Source organism: Echeneis naucrates, chromosome 10, assembly GCF_900963305.1.
Source record: "Echeneis naucrates chromosome 10, fEcheNa1.1, whole genome shotgun sequence".
In the NCBI taxonomy this organism is placed as follows: domain Eukaryota; kingdom Metazoa; phylum Chordata; class Actinopteri; order Carangiformes; family Echeneidae; genus Echeneis; species Echeneis naucrates.
This window is the reverse complement of record NC_042520.1, coordinates 16,177,479-16,192,935: the sequence shown is the minus strand read 5'-3', so window position 1 is coordinate 16,192,935 and position 15,457 is coordinate 16,177,479. Positions and strand designations below refer to the sequence as shown.

The following is a 15,457-nucleotide window of genomic DNA, read 5'->3' as shown; positions in this document are numbered from 1 at the left end:
GCTAAGTTAGATTCTGGTCAAGTGAGTCAGATAAGCGGAGCTCCACTGTAGATGCTGTGTGAATACATATGTCCTTTGTTATCCATGCGGGCTGGCACACACACACCTTTACGAGATCTGTTAAATTAGCCTCAGGTGCATTTAACCTACTGCACACATGGCCTCAGCCGGATGTCTGGAGAAGATACCGCTTTTCCGACACCGTTGTCTCTTCCAATAAATACCAGCTCCTCCATCACATCCTGCACCTGGCCCCCGACGGGCACTTAGCAAGACGGGGCACGGGGAATCAATACTAAAATCATTCACACAGCATGCCGAGGAAGTGTCCTTTCCAATTCAAGTGAAATCATTTGTTATTGTAAAGAGGGCCTTACACCTTGGCCACCCAAGCTGTGTAGCCATAGCTCCCTGTGAATGTTGCCTGTTCTCCCATCTGCTCAGCATATATGTTTTGGGGAAAAAAAGGCTCTTAACAATGATCAATTAAGAAAACATGTTTTTTTCACCTGATATATTGTGTAATGGAAAACCGCTTGTCCACTACCACTGCCAGCCACCCACCTGGATGATACTGCAGCTCTCTAAATGAAAAACAGACACCAGAGGATCTTTTTCTTCATCATCTCACACAAGCTTGCTTTTAAGCGTCTGGCACGACAGAGGGAGAAATATAGTTGAATCAATCTGCTGAATCCCCAGACCCTCTCTTTGTGTGGACGCCATAGCCTGCAGCTCTCTTGATTATTGCTCTTGCAGTCAAAATGCAGGCATTCCAGACAGCAGAAATGACTGTGTTGTAAATAGACAAAACATGCTTCAACAGGCTTCCTACATGGGCTCCTGTTTTTGTGACAGTTTCTTTCTTTTGCTCCTCGCACTGTTTTGACTTCTTACTCAGTTTTCCCCTCCTCTTCCCTCTATTTTAATATTTTATGACCACAGATATTCTCTGTAAACCAAGACATTTTAGTCCGGAAGATGGAGTGCAATGAAAATATCCTTTTATAATCAAGCCAAGGTCTGATCACTTAGAGGTTGAAGACTCACTGCTGCTTTCCCATGAGTTCTTTGTGCATGACCTACAGTTATTTCCCCATTAATGGGAGTTAAAGTCTCTGCTGTGTGGTCCGCCTGTGTGTGAGAGTGAGGGATGCAGACAAAGTTTCAGGAACAGTAAAAGGTCACCACAGGAGACTAGAGTGACCCCACAGACGGACAGACAAATTAGATTACTGTGTTTCTTGTAGAAGTTTAGCATGTTTAGCAAAATTTGTCTATGTATGTGAGCTTGTATGTCTGTACACATATGATAATAAATGTAGGTGTTTTTTTTTTTTTTTTCATGTCGCTGTGTGTGGTAGCATTCAATGGCTTGCACTCACAAGCACACTATGAACACAATACGTGCCTGTCTGTGTGCAAGTATGTTTAGTCTACAGGCAGAGGAAAGGAGCTTGTGGTCTGACAAAGACAAATAGCCAAGTTTGTTCCTCCTCTGTGAACCTGTATCAGCACATGATCCCATCACTTCCATTTTCATGCGGCCGGCTGGCTGCTGGTCAGAGTTTTCTGGGCATGCTCAGGCACTCACATTTAATACATTATGAGTAGGATGATCAAAAAGCAGAGAGACGAGGAGAACAAGACAGAGTGGGGTCGGCAGCAGTGGGTGATTAGTTGGGTGGTATGCCATTGTCACAGGACTGAGCGAGCTACTTTCTGGTGTTACAACTTCATTTGCAACATCAGCGCAAAAAAAAAAAATGCTGAGCAGCAACTATTTCTTTTGTAAGGAGGAAAATCATTATATTTCAAGGCAACAGCTAATGATAACCAAAAGCCATGACTGCAAATGAAGCTGGTCTTTTTACAACAGTCACAATACTCAATGCTCTATTGCTAAATATGTTGCTTTGCAAAGAGGTTTTTCATGACTTTGTTTATTATTTTGGTGGATTTTCTTTTTATTAGTATAGAGAAAGGAACATGTTAAGTTCCTCATCACTGTTTCAGTTGATGTGACAAATAGTTGCCTATTTATGCATCCAGTAGTCTTCATTTGGAATTGTATTTCTGCCCAACAAGTAAATCAAAGTAAGTCTAGTAATTACTCTCCTCTAAGCTCTTGAACATCACTTGAGGGAATTGCTACCTCTGCCTCCTAGGCAGGTAGCATACAATGCCTGCTGAAGCTCAAAGTGTCAGCAAAGCTGTGAGAATGAAACCGTGAAATTTACTTTGGCACAAGAAGTTCTTCTTCTGCTACTCGTATAGACTGTGTCCCTAACAGGTGTTATATGCAGACTTTTAATTTCAATAGTTCGGGAGCTACAAAACAACCCAGTTTAAAATTTTCAACATCTGCCAACAGATGTCTTTGTTCTGTTCTCCAAGGGCATCAAAATCGGCGCAGAGGCACATGTACCAGTCAGACCAGCTACAGTCCAAGATAGTGGAGTTGTATCTGTCTGTGAAGGCAGAAAAATACCAAGTCAGAGCTAGCCGGTAAGCCACCTAATAGATAATTTAAGAGCAGTGCCCAAATAAATCATTTATAATAATCAACGAGAGAGAGCAAGCGAGAGAGATGGATAGATAGATTTACATTATCCATCTCAAGCTGACACACTGTAAATAACTAAAAACAGAACAAACTCTAAAACTACGATGTGATTTATTGTGACACAATTTGAAAACAGAAGACACCAGAGTAGCAGAAAATACCAAAAAACACCCGAGAGACATATCAAAGTAACAGGGAGATATGATTCCCTTTCATAATAAAATCAGAGCACGGTTTGTCTCATGCTCTTTTGGCCAAAACTAATTTTATAGTCACATTAAGTAAAAGCTATTAGAAATTTTACTTGCACTTCTAATAGTGTAGCCACCAAAGAGAATCTACAGCCTGGCTCTGTTCACAAGCTATTTTGTCTTTATTACCACGATGTACAGCACCCAATAAAGGGCATTTAACACCACCATATGAACATGTTCCCATTAGAGGTATAATCAATGCTAGACCTACAGTGAATTTGTTATTTGGCTCTGAAGTCAAGTGTAATTTGTGACTGTCATTTGAGTCTTATCACACTTCCTGTAGTTCTAATACTCTTTGCTCAGGCTCACTAACATTTCCCGCCATATTTCTTTGATTAAGGCCACATCTGACTTCTATTAAAACTTCCACATGCAGATCCAGAGCTGCGTTGAAGCTGGATGGAAAAGCTCTTTTCTTTTTTCTTGTCTATTTTCCTACTCTTCCCCTTTTTTCTTTTTCTTTTTTTACCCAAGCAGAGGCCAAAATGTGTAGTCAGGGCGGATAGCAGTATCTCTAACACAGCGAGCGTGTTAGGATGCAGGAATTAATTGTCAGAGTAAATGTTTTCTGCTTTACACGTTCCGGTTTGGGTGACACGGCACTTAAATCACTCCAAGCTGAACTTATCATCAGCTGAACCGCTACATGTCTCTTCAGTGGTTGAAACAACACTATACAAGGCCAGATTTTTGAGAAATGATTGGATGTGTGCTGTCTGCATTTGGCCCCACAATAAAGCCCTTCACCAAAATGTCAAAGCCTGGGAATTATGTCAAAATGGATGACATTTCCATTGCACTCCAATTTCAAAATGAAATTTTCCAACAGTTAAACCGGAAAGGAAAAATAAAAAGGAAAGAAAATAATGGTTCTGACATGTGCTGACTGTGGCACATCCATCAGGCCACATGAACGGTTGTGGACAAAGGCAAACTGCAGCCAACTGGGCACTGCCCTGCAAGGACAATAGGAAGTGATATGACTAATCCACGGATTCCAGGGAGGAAATGACACACTGTGGAAAGCCTCAGAGGCATTGAATCCCACAGAACATGAAGCAATGTGGAGCCCACCCCTGGGGGAGAGGAAGTTATCTCACAAAACGGACATATATTGGTAATCCTGTACAACTGTTATGCTGCCCTTTCTGTCACTCTGATAACAGTATAGATGGTGACACAAGAGATGACTTTTGATGGACTGGAAGAGATGAAGATGACACAAAATCCACTCAGCTTTTGCCCTCCCTACACAGCATCTTTACCCACATCATGGCTCTTCAGAATGATGGCATTTGTCTCTTGGCCCATTGGGCCATCATTTTTATTCAGGCTGTCCACAACATAGTGGATAGGCTGACATGAAAGCTTATACTGATACTCTTCTTCTCATATAATCCTAACTGGTATTCTTTTTTGCTAATACTAATATGAGGCTGAAGTGAAATTTCAGATGGATTGTCTTCAGATTTTTGGATCCCTTCTCCACTTGAAGTGCAATAACTTTGTTGAACTCTTATCTGTTCACATACATTACAGGCCAAACGTTTGAACACACTTTCCTATTCATTTGAATGAGAAGGTGTGTCCAAACTTTTGGCCTGCACTGTAGCAGCAGCATCATGTCAACATTTGGCTTACGACTAGATTTGACAATTGCTAGTAAAGTAAATTACTACTAAAAGTAGTAATTGCTAGTAATGCCCCCATTAACAGAAATAATTTGGTTTTTCTGCTTTGCTATTTGGTTAATGTTCCGTAAACTACGTGGTGGACATTGAGAGCATTTTCCCAGCAAAACATAACAACATTATAAGAATCATCAGTGGGACAGTGGGTGGCACATTGGTGCAGTGGTTAGCACTGCCACCTCACTGTGTACTCTGGCATCCATCCACACTGCAAAGGCATACAAATGTGCACGGGTGCCTGTCTCAGTATGTCTCTATATGCTGAATGTATGCTGTATCCAACCGACTCCCGACCACATGACCCCACAGGGCGAGGCAGTTCTCAGTTATCTAAATGTGGTGATTTACTCCAAGCTTGGCACAAATCAGAATTTGTTCTTAATGTGAATAGCTGAATGAATCTGGGCGGAAGACAGAAACATTTTGACTTCCCTCAGGATTGACCATTCACGCCCTGTGTCATATTGGCTACCAACACCTCTATATCATAGCAGATTCATGGCACTGACAAACAAGCTATTTCAGGTCATGCACCCCTGCCACAGCAACCCGAGCGTGTTGTAATTTGAGCCGGTCGCCAGGAATTAATTGTCTGCTTTTTTTGCCAGAAAACATAAATCAGTTGTCTGCATCCTCTCAGTGTCAGCCCCCTTTTGCATCGTGAGTGGCAGCCAGCCTGTGCACTCCTGACAATCATGATTCTGGGGTGGGCCATAACCAACCATGAAATCTGCACCTCAGGAAGCTGAGACAACAGATATTAGTGAGGTGAAGGTGAAGTTCAAATCCTTGACTCAGTTCAGAGCAATAAAGTAAGCACTCGAGGGAAAAAGCATGGAAAATCATTCAACATGTAAGAGGAAATAACAAGAAATTAAACTAATAGGGGTATGATATCATATTCCTGAAGATATCAATCCTTTTTTGTCAATTATATTTTATTTTAGCATGACAATAAGAGCTGATAACATCTGGATACATAATCAATAGTAACATAATTCTAATGAATTAGGTTGACAAAATGATAATCATGCCAGTCTGGTTGCTTATTTTCATAAGTCTCTATTTCCTGCAAGTCTGACTCTTTTCTAGGATAAGCAAAGTGTTTACAGCAGCCAAATAAAACAACGATGACGTTGGCAGCTTAAGGTCTACCCTAAACCACCATCTGATCTATCTGCTGATCTCAGGCTAGATCCTGTGCAGACAATACCCTGCTTCCCCCTTCTCCACCAATCAAAACACAGGCCATTCTATGGCAGCTGGGTAAGAGGCCTGGAGACGCAAAAACAAGGAGGAGGGAGAGGGAAGGTGAGAGAAAGCGCAAAGGGAGGAGGAGGTATGGAGACAGAAACACCAGAAGAAGCCATTCCTGCTGAAAAGCCAAAGTCATCAAATGAAGAGAGGCATTCGTGTCGTCTATTCCGACCACCCTCGCCGGCTTTGTTTAGTCTTTTGTACTGTTCTCATGCCCATAACTCTGCTAAATGTATTGGCTCTACTCTCCAGTGCTCTCAAAGAAAACCCTTTCAGTGTGATGAGAGAAGTCCATGGCTGCCACTGTTGAGCAGACCTGTGCTCTGATGAACTGGGGGGACTGGGGCTGCTGGTTGGGGGCAGTGAACTCGGTCCTCTGCTTGTTCTTTCTAACAGAGTCTATAATTCATTTAGGTCGTGTCCTGGCAGAGAATCTGAGGTCTGACAAAGCCCAGCTCTGTCTCTGTGATCCAGCCCACTGAGTTTTAAGCTTTTACAGATGTGTGAAGAAAGTGGGCATGGAGCAGACACAGGCTGGGATTGCTGACGAACTGGACAAAGGGGCCTGGCCTTTTAACAGCAGCCTGAAGAATCCTTCTTCATCTCCTTCCCATCTCTAAACTAAACTCACACAACCAGTGCCTGGTGGGTATTTCCAAAAATGATGTGGCAGAACTGATATTTTTATTTATTCCTTTTCTTTCTTATGTTAAGGGCAGACAGCCAAGCATCTTATCAGCACTGATGTTGTCTTTCCACATTTCTATCCTGATGCTCTTCAGAAGAAGGGTGGGTCTGAGGAGGAGTGACATTTCTTTTCTCACATTTTGCCTTGCCATGCGATTGCCATGGCAAGTCCAAGCTCTGGAGAAATGTAACATCTATGTGATCAGAGAAGTCATAACACCTGTTCTGGAGGACATCAAAGCAGGCAGACGATACTGACTTTGATGGCAGGCACTTATGTCACAGCTGCTGAATATGAAAAGATGTCTTCAGCGTGACACTGAAACATGCACTTTGTTTTGCTTTGATCAAGGACAAATGTAAACCTGGAAAGACATGACACACCAGGAAGCCATTAAAAGGTGAAGGAATGAGAACAATATCATCAGACATGAGCCGGAGCAGCAAATAATTTGTTACAATTTTTATACAAAACTTTGCAGACGAAACGAGATGCAGTCGTTCTAGAAAGAGAGAGGTTAGTTACACGTCAGCAGACTTCAGGGGTGAGTTGAGGAGATGGATGAATGTATGACCTGCTAAATTGAACCGGACAAGACGGACACAGGGCGTGTACTAAAACCAGGATGATAGAGTGTGGGTGTGTGTGAAGACAGATGGAGTGCATTAGGATGCCATGGCTGCCAGAATAAAAGAGGTGTGTGTTTGGTGCGATAGCAGCACTTTCCGTGTGTCATTTCCTGGTTATCTCTTTGCCAGCTATCATGAATGGGAAGGTACTGTGCTTCTCCATGACAGCATCCCTCACAACACCCCTGCCCCCTTCCTCTGTGGTCTACTTCCTCTCTTCCACTCTAGCGATGGCTGGGTCAGACTCCAGTGAGCTCCACGTGAACTCATTATGATGCTACCTTTAGTACTTGATAACACACCCAAGATCGGACTGAAAGCCTAAACCGTCAAACGCCAAACTGTGCAGAACATTAAATGACTGATTATTTCTTGGTGAGGCGCGGTGAGATCACAAACCACTGTTCTTACAGGTGCCAACTACCCATCCATCATCGATACCACTTATCCATCGGGAGCCAATCCCAGCTGCCTGACAGTGGGGTACACCATGGACAAGACACAAGTCTATCGCAGGGGCTGTTCTTACCAGATGGATTAGGTTCAACAAAAATTGTATAATGTTAATCAGAGTTGGTAGCAGACAGACTTAATGCCTTCAGATGTTTCCATCACGGAGCTGCTATCGACATTCTTGTCCGTGTACCACTTACATAGTATATAAGAGTCCCAAAGTGTCAAATTATTATATTATTATCTCCATTATTATTAGACCAAGATTTGGTTTTTATTTGAAAAATTATTGCAACAATGTTAATATTGTCTGCAGAATCAAAGAAAGAATAGGACTAATTCTTCCTCTTCCGGGATTTAATGCAAAACAGCATTCAGCTTCTTAAATCTGGGTCAGTAACAGTTATAAGTGCTTTCCAATGGTAAGTCTAATTACTGGCTGCAGCCAGGGGTAACTGACAGTTTGGTTTCTACCATATTTCCCCTCATAAAGCTTTAGTAATGGAAGGCAACGCCACAGAAGTCATTAAAACAAGTGGAGAAATAGTATGTGACGAATACTTCTTTTAGCGGAAACTGCATGCCATATGTTGGTCGAACAATATGTTCCAAGGAGAAAGGAGTTCAGTCCAGGTCATATGGAAATCATACTGTCCAACTATTTTGGTTGAATTTTAGTTGAATATAACATACTACTTCTTTTCCTGCTAGAGAGGGGCCAATGTCAGCATAAGAAAACACTGGCGTGAAAGATCTACAAAGAGAAAAAAAGTCCTCAAGCAGAGGAAAAGCAATGATGCAATCAGAAAAAGGTATGGCAAAAATGACCTTAAGTTATATCTTTGGCAGTGCAGTGTCGCCTGCAATCCCATCAGGTATTGATATAACAGCTCTGTAAGTTATGAGAGTATCCCTGGAGACACAAACCAAATATAAACAGGTTGAAATACATGCTTTGTGATCTAGCCAGCAGCAGCCATCTGGGCCTATCCAGTTACAGTACTGAATAAGAAAATGAGAAAACAAATAGCCAGCAGTACCAAGGTCTTGTTCAGGCTGACTCAAGAAAATCGCCCTATCCTGTTCCAGCCCACAGGTGATCAAGTAATTGAAGGACTTGTTAATAAATTCAACACCACAATCCCAGAGGTGTTTGGAGCCTGGTTGAGGGGATATTTGACCTTCTGGTTGGATTCTGGTGTCCTCTTCCCTCCAAAGGGCTGCTTTAAGCACTAAAATGTTGTGCCTGGGTTTCGGTTTCATGACTCACTTAAAGACTACGTGCTGGCAAATGTGCCCACAAGGTTTTTCTCTCCTGGCAGAAAACCTGGTCTGCTCAACTCCCAGCCTGCAAAAACTCACAATGTTAGCAGCGCCACTCATATTTATCCACCCCTTTAATTAGGGGCTGGGCAGAACAGGGCGAGAGAAAAACGGATGGACAAATAGAGAGACTGTTGAATAAATATCGAAAGGGAGAAAGAAAAGTAAGGAGGTTGGGGAAAATCTGCAAATTAGAGAGAGAAAGTGAGGATATGTGTGGACAATTTTATCCTGTGCAGAAGTAAAAGGAATTCTTTGTTTGGCTTTGAATGAGGTCATGTTATGATAACCCTCAGCATGAAAATATTTATGAACTCTGAGAAGTGAGGCTCTTAATAACAGATCATCTTGGACAATTGCCGGCATAAGTTGCTTCTAAAAGCCAAGTCAAGGCATTCCTAAGGCTCACACCCACGCCGAAATCCATCGCAAACATCTTGTTTTACTCATATTCCCAATTTTAAAGGGATATAGCAAGGGCAACACAAAATTCCAACTCTAATCTGTGTAAGACTACATCCCACAGGTGGTCCATCTTTCAACATTCAGGAAGAGACCATAGAGAGTGATGATGATCCAGTGGGGAATGTGTTGCTCTTGCTGCAAGGTGAACAAGGTCAAGTACTGAAGGGTCAAGCTCATCCATCCTCCAGCAAAATGGAAAACTGTCAGGGATTGTTACCACTGTGCGGCCTGCAGTGTTCTGACATATTTGCAGCAGTGGGTCAGCCGCTGTGTGCAGTTAGCAGTGAGTCGTGATTTTCAATTTCGTAGCCAGCTAATTCTGAAATCATTGTAGATCCAATGATGCCTTGTTGAATTGCATTAACATAAAAAATAGTTTAGAGCTGCTGACACATGCAAAGAGGATATCAGTTAATTCAAATGTTTGTCTCCTGAAAGGAGTCCTCCTTGTTGCTAAGTCTAAGCTATTATCATGGATATCGGGAAAAGACTGACGGATTGTCCCAGACTAAACCTTTCCTCTCATTTGAAGACATATTTTTATCCCTCGGGATCCCTCGGGATCACTGTCTTCATCTCCTTCCTTGATTTTTATGATTCCATTTCCACTTCTCTTTATCCCTCTTCCACCCTGCAACCTGGCCAAGCGCCATCTGCGGCACTGCGATATCACTCCAGCAGAAACACTTGATAAAACAAGATTTTTGTCAAAATGCTATTGCTGTCGTAGCTGTCGAAGTTGATTTATATCACTCTAACCTGTTTCTAAAAATGTTCTTTGTCTCACCAGCACTGACTGGGTTCCTATACAAACGCCCTGTTTTCTCAAAACCAAATTATGAAATCACAAACAACAGCTGTGAAAGATTTGTGAGGTGGGGGAGTTGAGGGGATTGGGGGAGTTTAGATAAAAATCAGTGTGGCTAACTACAGTGAAATTCTCCCCCAACAAAGTCATAGAGCTGGCACCAAGATTATCTTTCCCGGGTAGGCAGGAAATCAAATCTGAGCCCCATCAACAGGAAATTAAACAGGACAACATAGTTTAGACAAAAGCCAACAACCCCAGACTAACCAGGTCCTCCCAACATGAACATCAACCACTGACGAGACCTGGCAGTGCGTGAGGATGTCTTCTCAGTGAAACACTCCTCCGGCATGTCCAGTCGGTAGATAAACAGCAGCCAGAACCTCCAGACATCAGACATCCTTCTCTAAATAATGGATGTTTGGAAATTTCAACTTCACCAGTGAATATCTCAAACTACTTGTCAAGCCTATCAGGGCTCATTTCATGTATATCAGGGTTTTTTGTTTTTTTTTTTTTGCACTCAGCTAATGCAATGAGAAATATGAGTTCAGTTCAAACAGTTTAAAAGCTAAGAGATCCCCATTATAGCCCAGACGGGCATTTGCAGTGATGCATCAAGTTAAATCATCAATGTAAAGTTCAGTTCCTGTAAAACTAGATTTGAATGAATACCTATTGAAAAGTAATTGAAAATTTAATTAACGTTCCCTTTTCACAGAAACTGATCTAATTAGAATTTGATTATATGTTCCTCATTTTAATGTTTTAGCAGAGATAGCAAAGAACAATCCTTATTAAATTCCTTTGGCATGACAGAAATCGATAAACTAGGCCTGTGTTGTCTGCTGACAATCCTGTGGGATCCTGAGTCCAATTCTATTTCCACAGCTGAGCTCAAATATCTATAAAACTCTTACAGATGATATGCTCATCAATTCAATGCATTGACAAACACAGCCAGAAATTCAGGTCACTTTGGATTTATGAATACAATTAATACTGAATGAATGAATGCAACTCAAGCTGAACTCTGTGGCTGCATCAGTTGATGGTGAAATTCATTTTGCAGGAGATTTAATGAGATCTCCAAACTAATTTGGAAAAATATAATAAAAGAAAGTTCTTAATGTAAGCAGTGTTACAAAATGTTAAATGATATGGTTCATTTATTAATACATTGGTTTTGGTTGTTCTGTTTCATGGTTACACCTTCTTATTTTAAATATTCCACAATACGATAGAGTTTATACACTGAGTCATCTAAAGGAAGTTCTAATGAAGGCTGAAAATTGGAAGTTGCCCCCTTCGTCATTGTGAACAGTATTAGACAAACTACAGTAGACGAGAATCAAGCACAGAGGGTGTGAAAAATCATTTGTAGACTCTGCCGATTCTGAGCTTGTCTCCTCAACACTGATAAAAGTAACCAGGTACTAATTTTATTGTAGCGAAAACTTAGATAAGACTCAGCAGAATGATGTGTGTCAATGGAAATGGAGTTTTCTGTTGACCCAAGCACAACCTATGAATCCAACAAATTATGGGACCCATCTCAAGTTATAGTGTTTAATAAAGTCTGGTTCCAGCTGTGATCTTATTTATTTATTTATCATATTTGTCCAATTTGAAGGACTGTACAACCATTTTCTAAAACAAATATCAGTTGAATCACATTGTGATTTATCTTGGTTTTGGGAATACATGCTTGAAATATTAGATTTTAAGAATCTTATATTGCCTGAGATGAAAAACGATGTTTAATATGTATGAAATCATGATTTCGCCAACTAAAAAACATAAGCACTACAAACTGAAAAAGGCCTGTACCAAAGCATCATGCTCATTTCTTTGCAGGATCATATGTTTTATCTGCAGGGGGCTTTTATTGTCCCATATCCTTCTCTGGTACTATGAAATTGGCCACTGATAGAGTCAACAGCAGATCCACATCTGCAGTTTGACATTTCATGTTCCTGCCCTATAAATCCAATGATGTTCTCATTGATTCCCTAAGTTGATTTAAGATAGCCTCTCTGGGGTGAAATACAGCATTGCTCAGTGATGGGAATTTGTGTGTGTATGCTGCATGTGGCTATAGAGCACTCGTGGTGTGGCGGCGGTGGGTCATGTTGGGCTGGGCTTCCGTGGGTTTGGCTGCATGCCCTGTGATGGCTCTACAGTGAAAACCAGCCACCTCTTTTTTCAACATCTATCCACACGTTGTCAGCTGACAGCGCACTTTCAGCAGGACTAAATGGAGCTTCTGGCTATACTGACCACAGTGAGACAATACAGACTCTATTACAAGTGTTGCCCTAATTGAAATCCTCTATTTATTGATCTTGTGTTATCACTAGCGTGTTGCTGAATTTCTGTTGGGCGAGAAATTAATTTTTGCAATTAATGAGCCTTGTTTCAGTGGATACTTGCAGACCACAGAGGATTATTCTGCGCTGGCTATCACTGAATTAAGATCTTCATATGACTCTGTATGACTGTTTTGTGTAAATTTCAGGGAACCCAAAGGAAATAAATTGGTGTCATCTGTGTTCAAGGGCAAAATGTCCAGTGGCTGGAATTATGTGTCTTTTGAAACGTTCAGCTCAAGCTGCATCTTTACATAAAAAATCCTACACATCAGAAGCATTCCACATAAATGCTTATGAGAGGCTCATCCTATTCTAGACTAGACTAGTATTTCCAGAAATATACTCATTGCTTTTCGCTGAGAGTGATAGCATTCCCATATCAGTTCATTGCACACACCAAAGCCAGCAGCTTCTTAGCTCAGCATAGAGATGGAAACAGCTGGCTGGACTGCAGGTAACAGAATCCAGTTGTCTCTGAGATATAATCAGATATAACATGTTGACTGGCTCTAACAGCCTGTATGATGATGATGTTGTTTTTCTGGGGCAGGGGGATCCCTATGAAGAGCTCTCACAGTTTTCCATATAATATATATCCTAGTACAACCTGGTCTGATTGCCAGGATATATTAGGCCTTTAGAGATGTTGGCTTTGTTATGAAACAATCAAGCTAGTTACAATATTTTAATTGCTTTATAGTGAAAAGCCTAAAGCTTACTTCAGTCTCTGCTCATGCCTGTGCTGGGTGGCCCAGCCCCTTTCTATGACAGTGGCCTTTGCTCGCAATGCTTACATACCTGTGTCATCAAACACATAGAACACCCAACGATCAACTGAGCAAACAGCAAATGAAAGCAGGAACTGGGCCTGCAGTCTGCATCTCTGTCGGTTCAGGCAGACAGGGGCTCGGGGGGAGTGTTTAGGGTCAGCTCTTTTTCAACCACGTATCCAAAGTCAACATTCCCCACTACTTACAGCCATCTGAATGCAGACTGAGAGCGAGAGTTAGAGGAAATGAGAGGGAGACAGAAGACAGGCACTGGTGCAGAAAGAGGGTTTTTGGGTTGTTGCTTTTTTTCCTTCCTCATGAAAAGCTAAGGTTTCACAGGTTTGGCTTCCCCAGCTCTGGAAGCCTAAATGCTTACTGTTATTCATGCGGGTAGACATCATCAATTACCTCTAATTAAGCAGATGATGGTCTGGTGAGCAGAAAATAAAGGGGGCAATTAATCACTCAGGGCACCTTCAGGCCTACTGTTCAACCTTAAGAGCAGGGGATGTGAAGAAAATTAGTTTCTGGGTCTTTTTTACCTCATGCCCAGAAACGGGACATATCCAAATCATAATGGGCCATAAGGGCAGAAAATGAAGAGTCCTCTGAGGATTGCAATGGCAATATCTAACCTCCCGACAAATCCAATGGAGCAAACACACCTTTATCCTCGTGCTGTATTACAGTACACACTGACAGCTGACCCAGGAGAGGGGCAGTGCATCAGGATTCAGGGTATTACTGTGTATCCGAGCTTTTTATTAGCTTCAGGGCATTTACTGCTCTGTTGAAGTGTATCTCTTCTCCTCTTTTGCTTGCTAGTGTCATTTTGTGTGGGTGAGTTACTGGTATTGGGTTATGATGTAATTCTGGAAAGGTCCTGCGTGCAGTCAAACTTGTAATTCAGTGAGGAATCTTTCATCTGATCAAGGCTGGCTAGGTCTGTCTTTATAAATAATAAGATTAGTCGTCAACAGACAAAAATAGAGGAAGAAGGAAGGCGAGACATGAAATGAAGAAGTCTGCATAATCTGCTTACTTACTGAATTCTGCTGAAAAAAAAAAACCCTCTTAAATTCAAAAAAGGTTTGCAGGTCAAATTTCTGAGCTGTTTACAGTGCAAGGTTCCACAAATAGGAACGTGCTGATACTGAGCATGAAATAATCTGAGTCTTGATCCAGGAAAATATTATCCTGACCAGAGGAATCCAGATTTTCTCTTCCAGACAGTATTTTAGGGATCATTTCAGGTCTGCTCATAGGCCACTGTACTCCACATGCCATATGCCATGCATCTCAGATCACCATGTTTTCATCTGAACGAGTCATTTAGTCATCTAAATTAAATTCAAGCCCTCACTATGCATACGTTCAAGTCAAGCAAATGCTAATCTTTATCAATAAAATATCATATTACCGACAAGACCCCCCACCATCTACCAGCAAGTGCATATGGAGTAAACCACTGAAAGCCAACTACCACTATCATCAGCTGTACTTGGTACTTGAAGTGGGAGTCTGGGCTGTTTCAGTGCTACAAACTCACCCCATGTGTGCTTTATTACCTCATCTTCAGGAATGATTTATGGCTCTCGCACAAGCTGCTCTTCTGAACTGTTTATATCTGCGGAAGATAAAAGAAAATCATGGCTTTATTACCCAGAGTGCGCCTGTTTACCCTGCAGTAGAGCCTCATTGGAAAGCTGCAACAGGCCTGCATCATGCATATCTGATCTGCCTTTTCAGAAGCAATAAACTGTCCGCCCATATGTGTGCAAACCATCACTGAACAAAACTGATATGTGCAAAATACAAACTTTTTCTTTTTTTTTTCCCCCTTTTGCAACACAAATTCCATTATATTGTCAACACTGACGGGTATTTTATCCTCATGACTCATCCTGAATCAGAGTGCCTTGTGTTTTGGTAGTCAGAAGCACTGTTTCAGCCTGTAAATTTATTCAAGATCACAGTGCAGAGTACAGTATGCACCAACATCCTCGAACTACTTGCCCAAAGCGCCATCCTGTGGGGCCACTGAATATAGCACAAACACAACCAAGAGTACACACCATGCGGAGGGCCACAATCCATGACAGCGTTAAATGCTTTGAACTGTGCTGCGCAAGTTCGTAATTCTCATGAACTAGTTCACGTTCATAGTTCTCCATTTCA

At 41.6% G+C, this 15,457-nt stretch overlaps 1 protein-coding gene across 1 annotated transcript in view; it reads right to left on the bottom strand.

Moving 5' to 3' along the window:
• The window catches only part of synpo (synaptopodin), a 37,807-nt gene extending 22,901 nt beyond the window's left edge, over window positions 1-14,906 (bottom strand). The window contains exon 1 of the mRNA XM_029512867.1: window positions 14,848-14,906. The gene's annotated coding sequence lies outside the window, so the exon portion shown is untranslated. The remainder of the gene's footprint in view (window positions 1-14,847) is intronic.
• Between the last annotated feature and the right edge of the window lie 551 nt (window positions 14,907-15,457).